The sequence below is a fragment of the Delphinus delphis genome, chromosome 17 (genome assembly GCF_949987515.2).
Source record: "Delphinus delphis chromosome 17, mDelDel1.2, whole genome shotgun sequence".
In the NCBI taxonomy this organism is placed as follows: Eukaryota; Metazoa; Chordata; class Mammalia; order Artiodactyla; family Delphinidae; genus Delphinus; species Delphinus delphis.
The window spans coordinates 8,242,755-8,254,818 of NC_082699.1; the positions used below are offsets into that span (position 1 = coordinate 8,242,755).

Sequence of the window (12,064 nt, forward strand, 5' to 3'; positions counted from 1 at the left end):
TTGATTTCCCCTGCTGACACTGTAACAGGGAAGGGCCAAATCTGATTATACGTTGGATCTGTTTCTTTCACTTTAACCTTTGCTTTCCGCTGCTTTTGTTCAGGAAAAGGATACTGTCTCTACATAATGGCCTGCCTCGGGGCACCCTGCCCCTCTGCCTGAAAGCTAAACCAAAGTGCCTTTGTTCAGGGAAACCCTGTCCACCTGTGGATGGCTGCAACAAAGAAGAAATTAACACATCCCCTCCCCGAGGCTGGCCATTCCCCGCGATATTTGCAAAACTTATGGTTTTTACTTTACTTCCTCATCTCCTCCCCCTCTCTGTGCTATAAAAGAAACTGGCATCCAAACCCCGATAAGATGGTTGTTTTGAGTCTTTAATCCGCCATCTTCTCGGTCTGCCGGCTTAACGAATAAAGTCGTCTTCCTTGCCTCAATTGATTGGCCTGTCGTGTGGCGGGCGAGCAGAGCGAACTTGGACTCGGTAAAAACGTGGCTCAGATTCTTAGCTCTAAGCTCCTGGTTCACTGCAGCACCATTTTGTGAAATAAAGTTGAGACACAAGTCTGGGTTTCCCTGAAACACCAAAGTACACAGATTTGTGAGCTTGGGTTCCTTCTCTAAAGACTGTAATAGTCGATTAGATCTCTTTAATCACCGCTGTTTAATCCTACTGATGCCTAAGGAAGTGTGACACAGGGACGGAACGTGATGAATGAAGTAGCATCTCAAATTTCCTAGTAACGTGGGGTATATGAAAGTGGACCTCACCTATATAAGATGGGAAATGAGACTCTTCAATTACTGTTCCCCATCAGACCTAGGACTTGCCCAGACTGGGAGCTATGAAGGGGTCTGAATTATAGGTGACCCTTAATATTCAAGGGGGCCTGTTTCAGAGGTGGAGAAATCCACCGGTACTCCCAAGATGGAGAGGAGAATGATCGTTAGACGGGCTAGACCACTTCACTCAGAGGTGGGAGGTTAGTTCCTGCTTGTGCCAGGTGCTTTGGCCTTTCTTCTCAAAGCAGAGCAAACGTTAACGTAATGCGAAAATATAGGCTTAAAGTCATGGAGCCCGGCTCTGAATCTTAGGGCTGTCACTTAGTTGCTGTGTGACCTCAGGTATGGAACCAAATCTATCTGAGCCTCAATTTCCCATTGAGAAAATGGGGAGCGTGATCTTCTGTGGTTGGCATGGGGTTCAGCAGTGATGTGAACGGCACTTGGCACGTACAAGGGACTCAGGCAATTTTCCTCTCTCTAAGCCCCTCTGCGGAGCTCCCACACTCTCTTCTTTCCTTGTGTGCCTAGTGTCCTAATAGCTCTCTCCTGGGTCTCAATTCTTGTACTCCTGCCAGACCTGTCCTCTGCCAAGTTCCCACGTCTCCAGAACCTCTCTCTCCTCTCCTCCAAAAATCACTTCCCTTTTCACAGGTAGCTAGGCTTGGAGTGGCCAGCATCATCTAATTTAAAAAGTTGAAGGTCCAGGTGAACTGGACTGGCCTAAGCCTCCCAGGAGGTGACGCGGTGTCCTTCCCAACCACCACAGGAGCAGATTAAGTCATAAGGCTCTCAGCTGGCAGGCACAAGGAGATGGATGGGGCAGGTAGGTGCTTCTGGGACCCCTCTGGTGTGTGCATTCTTTCCTGCCTTCATTCATTCACTCATGCAATGAACATCTGGTGAGTCTCAAGTGTCTCCAGGTACTGTGCAGGCTGTACGGGATGGAAAGATGACTCAGTCCTGGAATTCAAGAAGCTCATACACAGAGGGCAGACAGACTCCTAAGCAGACACTTAGGAAACTCCTGAAGGAGAAGAGGCCTTCCGGAAGGCTTGAGTCTGGATAAATAAACAGATGAAGGGGCCAGGAGAGGGTCTAGTAGGTAAAGGGATTAGCACTACCACTGGCAGAAATCAGACACAGGGTGTGCACGGGAGAGCCCCAGGGGTTCCATCGCTGGTTTGTGAAGCTTGAGAAGATGCTTGAAGAGGAAGCAGAGAGCTGGGCAGAGGCCCGCTGACGTACCTAGGGAGCCCCTTGAAGCATTCACTGGGCAGGAAGTGGCTGATCAGAGAGAACTAAATTTCTAGCTAACATTTCTGGAGTGCTTACCCCATGCCTAGCACTGTACGAAGAGCTTTATGTTAATTGAGTCATTTAATGTAGATTTCCTTGGGTTGAGTGGAGGATGGACTTGGGGAGGAGAGAGCTGGCGGGGGAGAGGCAAGTTGGGGTGTCTGACGGGGAATAGTGCCAGGAACGCAGCCTGAAGGGCGGGGACAGCAGCCGGCCAGGCGGGCGGGGCTGGATCCCCTCAGGGAGTGCTCCTTGGCGGGGATGGTGGTTCCCAGCTGGGGTGAATGTGTGGTTTATCACTGGACCCTGAATCTGGAAATTTTGTATATAGGCCCCAGGTGTTTTTTCGCTCTTTCCTAGTAGCAACCCTCCCCCACGCCCCCAACTCACACGTATCTTCGTTCCACAAGCAAATCTCTTTCAGGCAGGAAAGTCCTCGGCGGCAGTGGCTTTCTTCATCTGTGTACTGACAGCCTGGGAGCGGGTGGCAGCGGCCACGCGGCGGAAAGAAAGAGCAGCTGAGCATCCATCCGGTGAGGTCCGATGCCCTCGAAGGCGGTGGATTTCTGCTGTGCCCCCTTGTATGCAGCTACACACCCCTTGGCGCCGTCTCCCTTCCCGCGTAGGTGACCCCTCTCCGTTCAGCCGCTCGGTGGCTGCGGGCCTCCGCCCAGCAGAGGGCAGCGTTGAGACACCGACGGCGCCGGCGCCCGGGGGCCACGCCAGGAAGCCGAGCGTCAGGACCCACGCTCGCTGCAGGCGCCAAGCTTTCAAGCAATTCCCCGGGAGCCCTTCCAGCCGCGTGACGGTGCCCCGAAAAGGAGCTGGTGACAGGAATGAAATATTCAACAAATCTGTTCCGCAGAATGAAAATGAGTTGTCGTTTAGCATTTTATCATCTGGTGACACACTCTTCCCGCTTAAGGTTGGTGCAGGAGCCGGTGAACGTCGGCCGCGGGCCCCAGCCCCTCTCCCCAGCGCCAAGCACCCTCTCTGGGGCCGCTGCCAGCGGCGGACAAGGGGCAGCGGACCCGGGACCCGGGCGGGCGGGAAGGCAGGCGGCTGCATTAAGGAGCCTGAGGATGCAGGCACATTTCCAGAGGCTGTGCTCTAGAAGGCAGCAAAGCGTCACAGCCTGATGAAGGGAGAGAAGCAGAAAGTGAGGGGAGACAGGCAGCCTTGATCTTTCCATTGGCGACAGGTGTCTCCTCTCATACTGATTCCGTTGATTAGCAGAGAGAAACGTTTAGCAGTTTCTTTGTCCTTCATCATCTCCATTGACTTGCCATTCTTCACCCCTGCTTGTGACTGTGCTGCAGCAGATTCCTGGGCACACCTTCGAGGCTGAAAGTGACCCTGAATCCTCCCCTATTTGGCCAGAAGGGTGAGACTCATTCTGTGTCCATTTTCTGCCTTTTACTAATTTCATCATTTCACTTATTTGAGCTCATCAGAGCTCCCGTTTTCTCAGATGCAAAATGGGGTAATAATAAGAGTTGTTTCGTCATGTGTGCACATGTACATAAAGTACAACGAGGTGTCAAAAACACCTGCAGCATAGTAGGTCCTCCGAAATATCAGCCCTCCCCCTACTCCTCTGCTTCCTCTTTTCGGTCTCCTTCTTTTCTTCAAATAACCTCATCTAAACATGGAGACAAGTGGAACTTTTACTCTATGACCTCAGTTGTATTTCAACTCACTTAAGAACAATCGCAGCATTCAGAAAATAGCATGTATATGATACATATTTCTAATATTTTATTTCTGTATTTATCTATTTGTTGAATACTGGTGTATTAACCAGTATTTTGACTATATATATATATATCATCAACATGACTGTAGGGTCTTTATAAAGCCCCGAGTTAAAAGCATACTTTATATATTGTTTGGGGGACATACCTAATTAGGTAGGCGCAACCCATATTTGAGTTCCTTTCCTGGTGATGGGATGGATCATAAGATCAGCAGCCCTTGCAAAAAGGTGACTGAAACAGGACTTCCTCCTTTTGAGAATGTCCCCTTCACAAGATGGAAGGTTTCTCAGTCAAGCTTAAAGGAGAAGGGGCGTTGCTTGTCCGTGTGGAATCCCCCCCCCCTCCCCGGCCTGAGGCAGGAAGTGAATCACGTGTTCCCGATAAAAACCCTAAGACAGGCTTAGGGGAAAGAGCGAATCACAAGCGAGGGCTGGAAATAACCGGACTTCGGCTGGACCCCTCACTCAGTGAAAACAGAGCTGCCGATAGATTTTCCACTTGTTTTGGCGACAGTTCTATTTCTAGGAAGTTAAAAGAAGCAACAATGGATATTGCTGCTGTGGAATTATTTCAGATCGAAGAGGGAATACTTTGTAATTATAAAAACCTTGGGTGTGAAAGAGAATGTCATCTGAAGCTTAAAGAAATTTCTTACCATAGTGCTTAGACCAGGCACATATGAATTTAGAAATTTAATTTTCAAAATATCCTAAAAAGATAGGTGTAAAATCTCATTTTTTTCTTTTTTAAAGATTTTTAAAATTGCAGTAACATCGGCTTATAACATGATGTAAGTTTCATGTGTAAAACATTATATGTCTATTTCTGTATACCCACCAAAAATTTAGTTTCCATCCATCACCATACAGTTGACCCCCTTTACGCATTTCGCCCACCCCCCTGCCCCTTCCCCTCTGGCAACCACTACTCTGTTCTCTGTGTCTATGTGTTTGTTTTCATTTGGTTTGGTTCACTTTTTTTCTTAATATTCCGCATATGAGTGCCATTGTGCTGTATTTGTCTTTCATTTATTTCTTATATAGGTTTCCTTTCTATCACTTTCCGCTTTACTCTTGGGGAACTTCTCTATATCCTCAAATAAAAGGTATGAACAAGAAAAACGATACACGAAAAGCAATAAATGGAGAAGTGTTCAATTCCTTTTTTCTACCTCAATTTTTTTAGGGATGAGAATCTTACTGGAAATGGGGGAACTGATGACCATAAAAGGAACCCAACATTAGATCAATGATTGTAAAAGCGAGGCTGTTATGGGTTCTAAGTTTCTAAGTCTCTGGCCCCAAATGGATTGCACCTTAGGACATTGAGAAAAACCCTTCATTTCCCACTGCAGCAGCACTGTCAGCAACCTCTGGGGGATCCTGGAACATGATCCAGGGATTAAAGTTGGAATTTTCAAGGGGAAAATAAAAATATGTGTTCCATAAACTGGTGAGCCCATATGTAGAACAGCAAGATTCTAGAACACGTATTTAGAACAGAGTTTCAGAAGGAGAGTTTTTGAGAATTCAGATTCAAGACTCAGCACCGGTTTAATACCGCAATGGCCTTCTTTCTTTGTTCGCTGGGTCTTGAATGAATGTATAAGTGTATTTGGATTTCAGCAAGTGTCTTGCATATTTCTCTTTTCTGTGGACTGGCTCATTATATTTTAGTTGGGTTGATACTGCTTGACTGTCCACAGTCCTTCCCTGTCCCCTCCTGGGAGATGTTTATATCATGAGTTGGATCTGAATGTTGGTGTCATGCTTATCAAATCTGAGAGTGAAATGTAGGACAGTTAAAATCCTAATGACAATATCTGCACTAAAAAAAAAAGAAAATATCGGGCTTCCCTGGTGGCGCAGTAGTTGAGAGTCCACCTGCTGATGCAGGGGACACGGGTTCGTGCCCCGGTCTGGGAAGATCCCACATGCCGTGGAGCGGCTCGGCCTGTGAGCCGTGGCCGCTGAGCCTGCGCGTCTGGAGCCTGTGGTCCGCAATGGGAGAGGCCACAACGGTGAGAGGCACGCGTACCACAAAAAAAAAAAAAAAAAAAAGAAAAGAAAATATTAATCAGGTAGCAAAATGGCTTTAACAGAAAAAGGGTGAGACCCAGGTCCTCCTCTTGACTACCCCTCCCCACCCAAAATGACAAAGTGACAGGATACTAGTGATGACACTCGGCAACAGCGCATGTGCTAGACTTCCTGTACTTAGTTGGCTGAGGGCTTAATGGGAGGACTAATGAATACAGGTTGTCAAAGCCGATGGCCACTTTGGCACCCCAATGTCTGGAAGCACAGAAGTCTAGTTAATGGTAGGATGGAGTCCAGAACAAGAGAGTGAGTGCATGGACCCACCCCTCCTGTATCTGTCAGACCAAATTTAAAGTGGACTCTCCAGTTTTGAACACTATATTTTTTTTTTTTTTTTTTTTTTTTTTTTTTGCGGTACGCGGGCCTCTCACTGCCGCGGCCTCTCCCGTCGCGGAGCACAGGCTCCGGACGCGCAGGCTCAGCGGCCATAGCTCACGGGCCCAGCCGCTCCGCGGCATGTGGGATCCTCCCGGAGCGGGGCACGAACCCGTGTCCCCCGCATCGGCAGGCAGACTCCCAACCACTGCGCCACCAGGGAAGCCCCCTTGAACACTATATTTTAAGAGCAACACTGAGGGACAGATTTGTACGTTTGAAATGATAGAGGAATATCGATGTTTAACCAAGAGGAAAGAAGACAGCTGTGTCTGCGTGCGTGAGTGTCATGGTATCTGTCTTCAAATTTGAGCAGAGGCCGAGGCAAGAGGGCTGGAAATATGCTGTGTGATTCCAGGAACATTCACGTTGCAGGTCATATGTCGCCTTAGCCCTTCATAACCCCTCACAGAAAGCCCCTCCTCCCGGGCCCACACTATCTCATCATCCTGTTTCATTTCCTCTATAAGGCTTAGCACGAGTTGAAATTTTTGTTCATTTGTTTTCTTTTTTTTTTTTCTCTTTATCCATCAAACTATAATCCCCGTGACGCAAGGGCCCTTCTCTCCTCTTCAATGCTGTGTCCTGGTGCTCAAGCCAATTTAAACAGCACAGAGTAGATTCTTAATCAGTAATAGCTGGAAGATAGAAAGGAAGGAAGAAAACATGAATGGATTCCAATGGGCAAAAATAGACGTAGTGCATAGAGTTAGGAAGAGACTAATTCTAACTTAATAAGACATGGGATGTTCCAACGATTGCTGGTGTCTGGTCTTGGAACCAGTGTTTTCTGGGGATGGTTCCCTGTGCCTTGATATATTCAAAGAAAACATTACAGGCCAGGACTAGAGTGAGAAATGGATTCAATGACCTCTACAAGCGGGTGAGATTAAGCTAAAAATATTTTTTTATATTTAAAATTTCTCCTCCTCTTTAGGAATCCAGCGTTGTGTGGACTTATCAGCTTAAACCATGTGGATTTAGACCTCCGGCTGCGAAGGCGCACTCACGGCCGCGGGAGAGGAGAAGAGGTGAGTTGGTGGCCATGTTCAGAATCTGTGACCGTCACGCTACTGGAAATCCCACTTCCTGGGAACGCTTTGAACTTTCTGTTTCGGTTTTTTCAGTTGGGGAAGGTGAATAATAATACCTTCCTTACAGACATGTTGTGACCTAATTAAATATCTCAAAAGTATTCCTGTGATGCCCAGATAAAAGGCATCTAGTAAAGGCCAAACAACGCTCTTGTTCTCTCTGCAGACACTTCCCTGTAACTGTCCTCACCACAGCACCTGGCGTGTGTGTGTGTGTGTGTGTGTGTCCTGGGAGCAGATAAATGTAAGGCCGGAAGTGCTTTGTCAGTGTGATGGGAACCGTTGAAAGACTTGACTTAGCTGCCGTGTTCCAGTTTCACTCTTCTTCATTTCTGGTCCAGCAAGACAAAGCTCTGAGCCACACAGAGGGTCAAGGTCATGGCGCTTAGTACTTCCTGCATTCGACCAGGTGCTCGAGTGGCCCTGGGTAGCTCTGCTGTTCCTTTCCACACTTTTCTAAGCTTGATCTCCTGAGGCCAGATGCTGGGGAAACCTGCCTTGTCCCATTCTGTGACCCGAAGTTTCTGTGGATTACATAGAAAGCCTGGTTTGGATTCTACCCCTACCCCCAAGGGAGGTTCAGGTGGGGAGCCCGCCCCTGACTCCCATTACAGACCCCAGTCGGGCCGGGCTTCGTCTGATGCTCCAGGGGTAGGGCCCTGGGTCGCTGGGCCCAGGATCCTTGGCTGCAGCGGGCATGTGCCCTCCAGAATGTCATGACGACCCTCTCTTGCCCTGAGGTTCCACCAGAAGCCCCAGCCACTGTGATCTGCCTGTCCCCTCAGTTGTACAAAGATGTAACTCTCACAGGGCCAGTTGGGCAAATCCCTGGAGTTGGTGTGCAGGCACTGTGGGTGATGCATCCTCTTTTCATGGAGGTCGATACCCTGGGTGGATGAGATTCCGGGGCCGCAGAAAGCCATCTTTCCCACCCATCAGACAAGCCATCTGCAGCAGGAGAGGAGGCTGCTCCACAAAGGAAAGCAGAATGAGAAATGGAGCCAGAGAGAGCTGGGTGGCATTACAGGGCCCTGGATAAGCCAGGACATAAGTTCTCGGTGGTGGGAATCAATGCGCTTCCAGACCATGTTTGAAAAATTAGATTTCTGTCTCTTGCAATGAAAAAATCCTGTCTAGTACACTGGCTGCCAGGGTTAGAGGAACACAAACTCTTGTACCTACGTGCATGTAACAGGAAGTCGATGTCGAGGTGAAGAGAAGAGCTGGGCTTCTGCGGTGTTAGTACAGCAGCTTGGGTGAATTAGGAAGGTAGGTTTTCAAGTCTGGTGCTGTTCAGAGGATTTTGGAATAAACCAGAAAATGGAAAGGGGCCAGAATGAGGAAACTAATATTTACTGAACATTTACTGGCTTTGGACCCTGGGCTATGTTCTTTGCTATGTTATCTTGTTAATTTTCATGATAATCCTATGAAGTAGATATTCTCCCCATTTTACTGATGAGAAAACTGAGGTGTAGTGGAGTTAAGTTGCTCTTTCAAGCACCCACAGCTACAGAGAGGCAGAGCTTTTACTGAAGTCAAGATCAGTCTGATTTTGAAGTTGTTGCTCTTTCTAGAACCCCCGAGGGCTTCTTAAAGTGAGAGATTTTGGCCTCAAAGAGGGCTGTGGTTCCTGTGGAAAGATGGGAAAGTGTGAGGGGATGGTGGGGAGCAGGGCACGAGGGGGGCCTGTCACATGACCTCTCACAGGGCCAGGCACATATCAAGTGGTTCACAAATATTTCCTGGAAGGAGTACCTTCCAGTTCTTGCATTTTTCTCCCCCAGGAAGGGTGATCCACTTGGATGCAAGCCCCTTCCTTGCAGATTTTCAGATCTGAAATCCTTGAGGTCCTGGTTTATTAAAGTTGAAAGGATGAGACCAGGCGCTTGCAGAGGAGGCCGGGGGAGGGGAGGGGAGGGGATGGGAGTGTTCAGCTGCCCCTCCCTGTGCCTCATGGACCCGCGTGGGGTAGGGGCGAGATTTCACTGAATGTCCCCCCCACTGTCTTTCCTCTTCTATTTCTTCTTCTTCTTGGCTGCTGCGAGGCTCAGATTCTCTGTAAGTATCTGAAAAAGGTGACTATGAAAGTGAAGAATAACGAATGCTACCCACCAGAGTGTTTTCCTAGGGGTGGTGCACGCTAGGAACACTGTTCCTAACAGTGTTGGTGAACAGGGTGGTGAACACTGTTAGCAGAAGAGAGTCTGGAGACCCCTTCTCCCACGGGCCTTGGTTCTTGGTAAGGACGCAAAGAAGAATCTGAGGTCTTACCCGTTGCAAGAGAGTTTACTGAAGTTAAGGAGAGAACAGAGAGAACACCTCAAAAGAGAGGTGGGCCAGGCCAAGGAAGGCAATGGCCCCCAAGGACTGGGGTGTAGAGCTTTTTAGGCAAGGTTTTTGCGTAATCCAGGAGGTCGTTGATTGATAGTCTTAATTGACGGCTGCAGGTTATATAACAAGAGGCTCTGCTGTGCATGTTCTTCCCATAATGCAGTCTGTTATAATTAGATGTATGTATTCATAGAATATTTATGAACATTTAATGAGCCCAAAGGTTATCTAAGGACGTGATAGCTTGAGATGTGCGCATGTGCCAGAGTGAGGACCGTCCCTCCAGTCAGCCGGCGGGGGTGGGGTGGTGGTGGTTGTTTCGGTGCCCTGACCATTTTGGAGGACGGATGGGGTCGTGTTTGGGGCGGGGTTGGCAAAATAGCTTGGCGGGATTAGGTGGCTGTTGGACATTCCGCCGAGGGGCCCACCTCTCGTTGCTCATGGCTAACTTGCTGCCTAACAAAACCAGTGCAGTTGTCGGACAACCCTGCGGAAGCGCTTGAAACGGGTAGATTTGCGTTTTAGAAATGCCATTTCAAACGCTCACTTACGGACTTTTTTTTTTTTTTTTGGTACGCGGGCCTCTCACTGTTGTGGCCTCTCCCGTTGCGGAGCACAGGCTCCGGACGCGCAGGCTCAGCGGCCCTGGCTCACGGGCCCAGCCGCTCCGCGGCATGTGGGATCCTCCCGGACCGGGGCACGAACCCGTGTCCCCTGCATCGGCGGGTGGACTCTCAACCACTGCGCCACCAGGGAAGCCCACTTATGGACTTTTGATGTCCAATCAAGGGGCTGCAGTTGAAATCTGAAATCCCAGTGTTTGCGGGAAAGCGGTTGCGTGGCTGGGCAAGCGGCTGCCTTTCAGAGGCCTGTTGGAAACGTTTGCACGCGGATGAAAGGAGCAGTCTCGCAGACGGTGGCTGCAGGTGGGGTTTGCTCCAGGGGCAGGTGTGTGGAGACAGTCGGAAGCGCTGTTGTGGTTTGTTCTCTGCGGCTGGCAAGGTAGACATAAAAATAAAGTCCTCCAATAACGAGGATAAAGTAAACGAGAGAGGAGGTTTGTGCCTCCGGGCGGGGGGAGAGCCTTGAGGGGGACGGGTCGCTCCTGGAGGAGGGTGGCGGCCTCGGGGTTCAGGGAGGAGGAGGGTGCTGCCCACGGGACCCCTGCCTCGCGTCTGCATGCAGCTGTCCCTAAAACATCGTGGGTCCGGCTTGTCCTGGGTTTCCGGGTGCTTCCAGGATACTGAGGGAAAGAATGAATGTCGGCCACCTGGCGGGCTCCTGAACCCGGTGTCCTGGGGGCATTTCCAGGTAAAATTGCACCAGTACGGTTAGATGGAGTTCAGATGTGCAAAAAACAAAAAAAAACCTAGTCCTTTCAAGATGCTTTACAAGGCATTTTAAGCTAGATCCCTAGGCTTTTAAGAGTGACTCTCTGGGCAGCTGGAAAAAAAAAAGTCTGCAAATCAGAATTTTTTTCTTCTCCACAAAGAAAGCAAAAAAGGAAACCCCAAACAGCAATGACAAGAGGCTCAGCTCCATCCCTGCTTTTGTCGTTGTTCAGAATAATAACACGGAACCTGAGATCTTTTTTCTTCCCCCCGGTAGAGCACGTTACTTTATTTTTTACGTAAGCAGAAATTGATTTTTGTCTGTTCTGAATGAAGCTGAAATGAAAGAGGCTGTATTCAACAACACCATCAGATTCAACAGAGGAAATAGCGTTTCTTTGCCAAACATTCCAACTGAAAAATCAGAAACAACCATGTCATCATTCTGGCCTGAGAAATGGTAGCTGCCATAAGCGTATGAGGGCACCGTATCACTTTGGGGGGGGCGGGTGGTTGTAACACATAGCTTGATCTGGCAAAAAATAAAACAAATGAACCCAGAGCAACACAGAGGAAGGTAGCCTACATCGTGGTTAGGAACAGGCATTGAAGCTTGACAGTCCTCTGTTCAAACTCAGGATCAATTAGCTCTGTGTCCACAAGCAAGTGGTTGAATCTCGCTGCGTCTCTGCTTCGTTATCTCGAAGAAAATAATGAGGAAACCTCCCTGGTACCGTGGTTGTGATCATTAAAGGAGGTGCTGCCTCTGAAGAGCTTAGCACAGTGCACGGCACAGTCAGTGCCCAGCAAATTCCTTTCCTGCCCGTCTCCAAGCACTCAATATACTTACAAGGCCCCTACACTAAGACTTTGACAACCATAGCTGGAAGGAAGGCTTTCCACCAGAACTTCAAAGAGACCTATCTGCCATGGATGTAAAAAAAATTACTATTCTTAAAATGTCAGCTTCCCTATGATAAGAATCACTTTAG

At 48.7% G+C, this 12,064-nt stretch overlaps 1 long non-coding RNA gene across 1 annotated transcript in view; it reads left to right on the forward strand.

The window, feature by feature from the left end:
• Positions 1–2,869: 2,869 nt before the first annotated feature.
• The window catches only part of LOC132413028 (uncharacterized), a 53,730-nt gene continuing 44,535 nt past the window's right edge, over positions 2,870–12,064 (forward strand). The window contains exons 1-2 of the long non-coding RNA XR_009516578.1: positions 2,870–3,007; positions 7,251–7,344. This is a non-coding gene — a long non-coding RNA (uncharacterized lncRNA). The remainder of the gene's footprint in view (positions 3,008–7,250; positions 7,345–12,064) is intronic.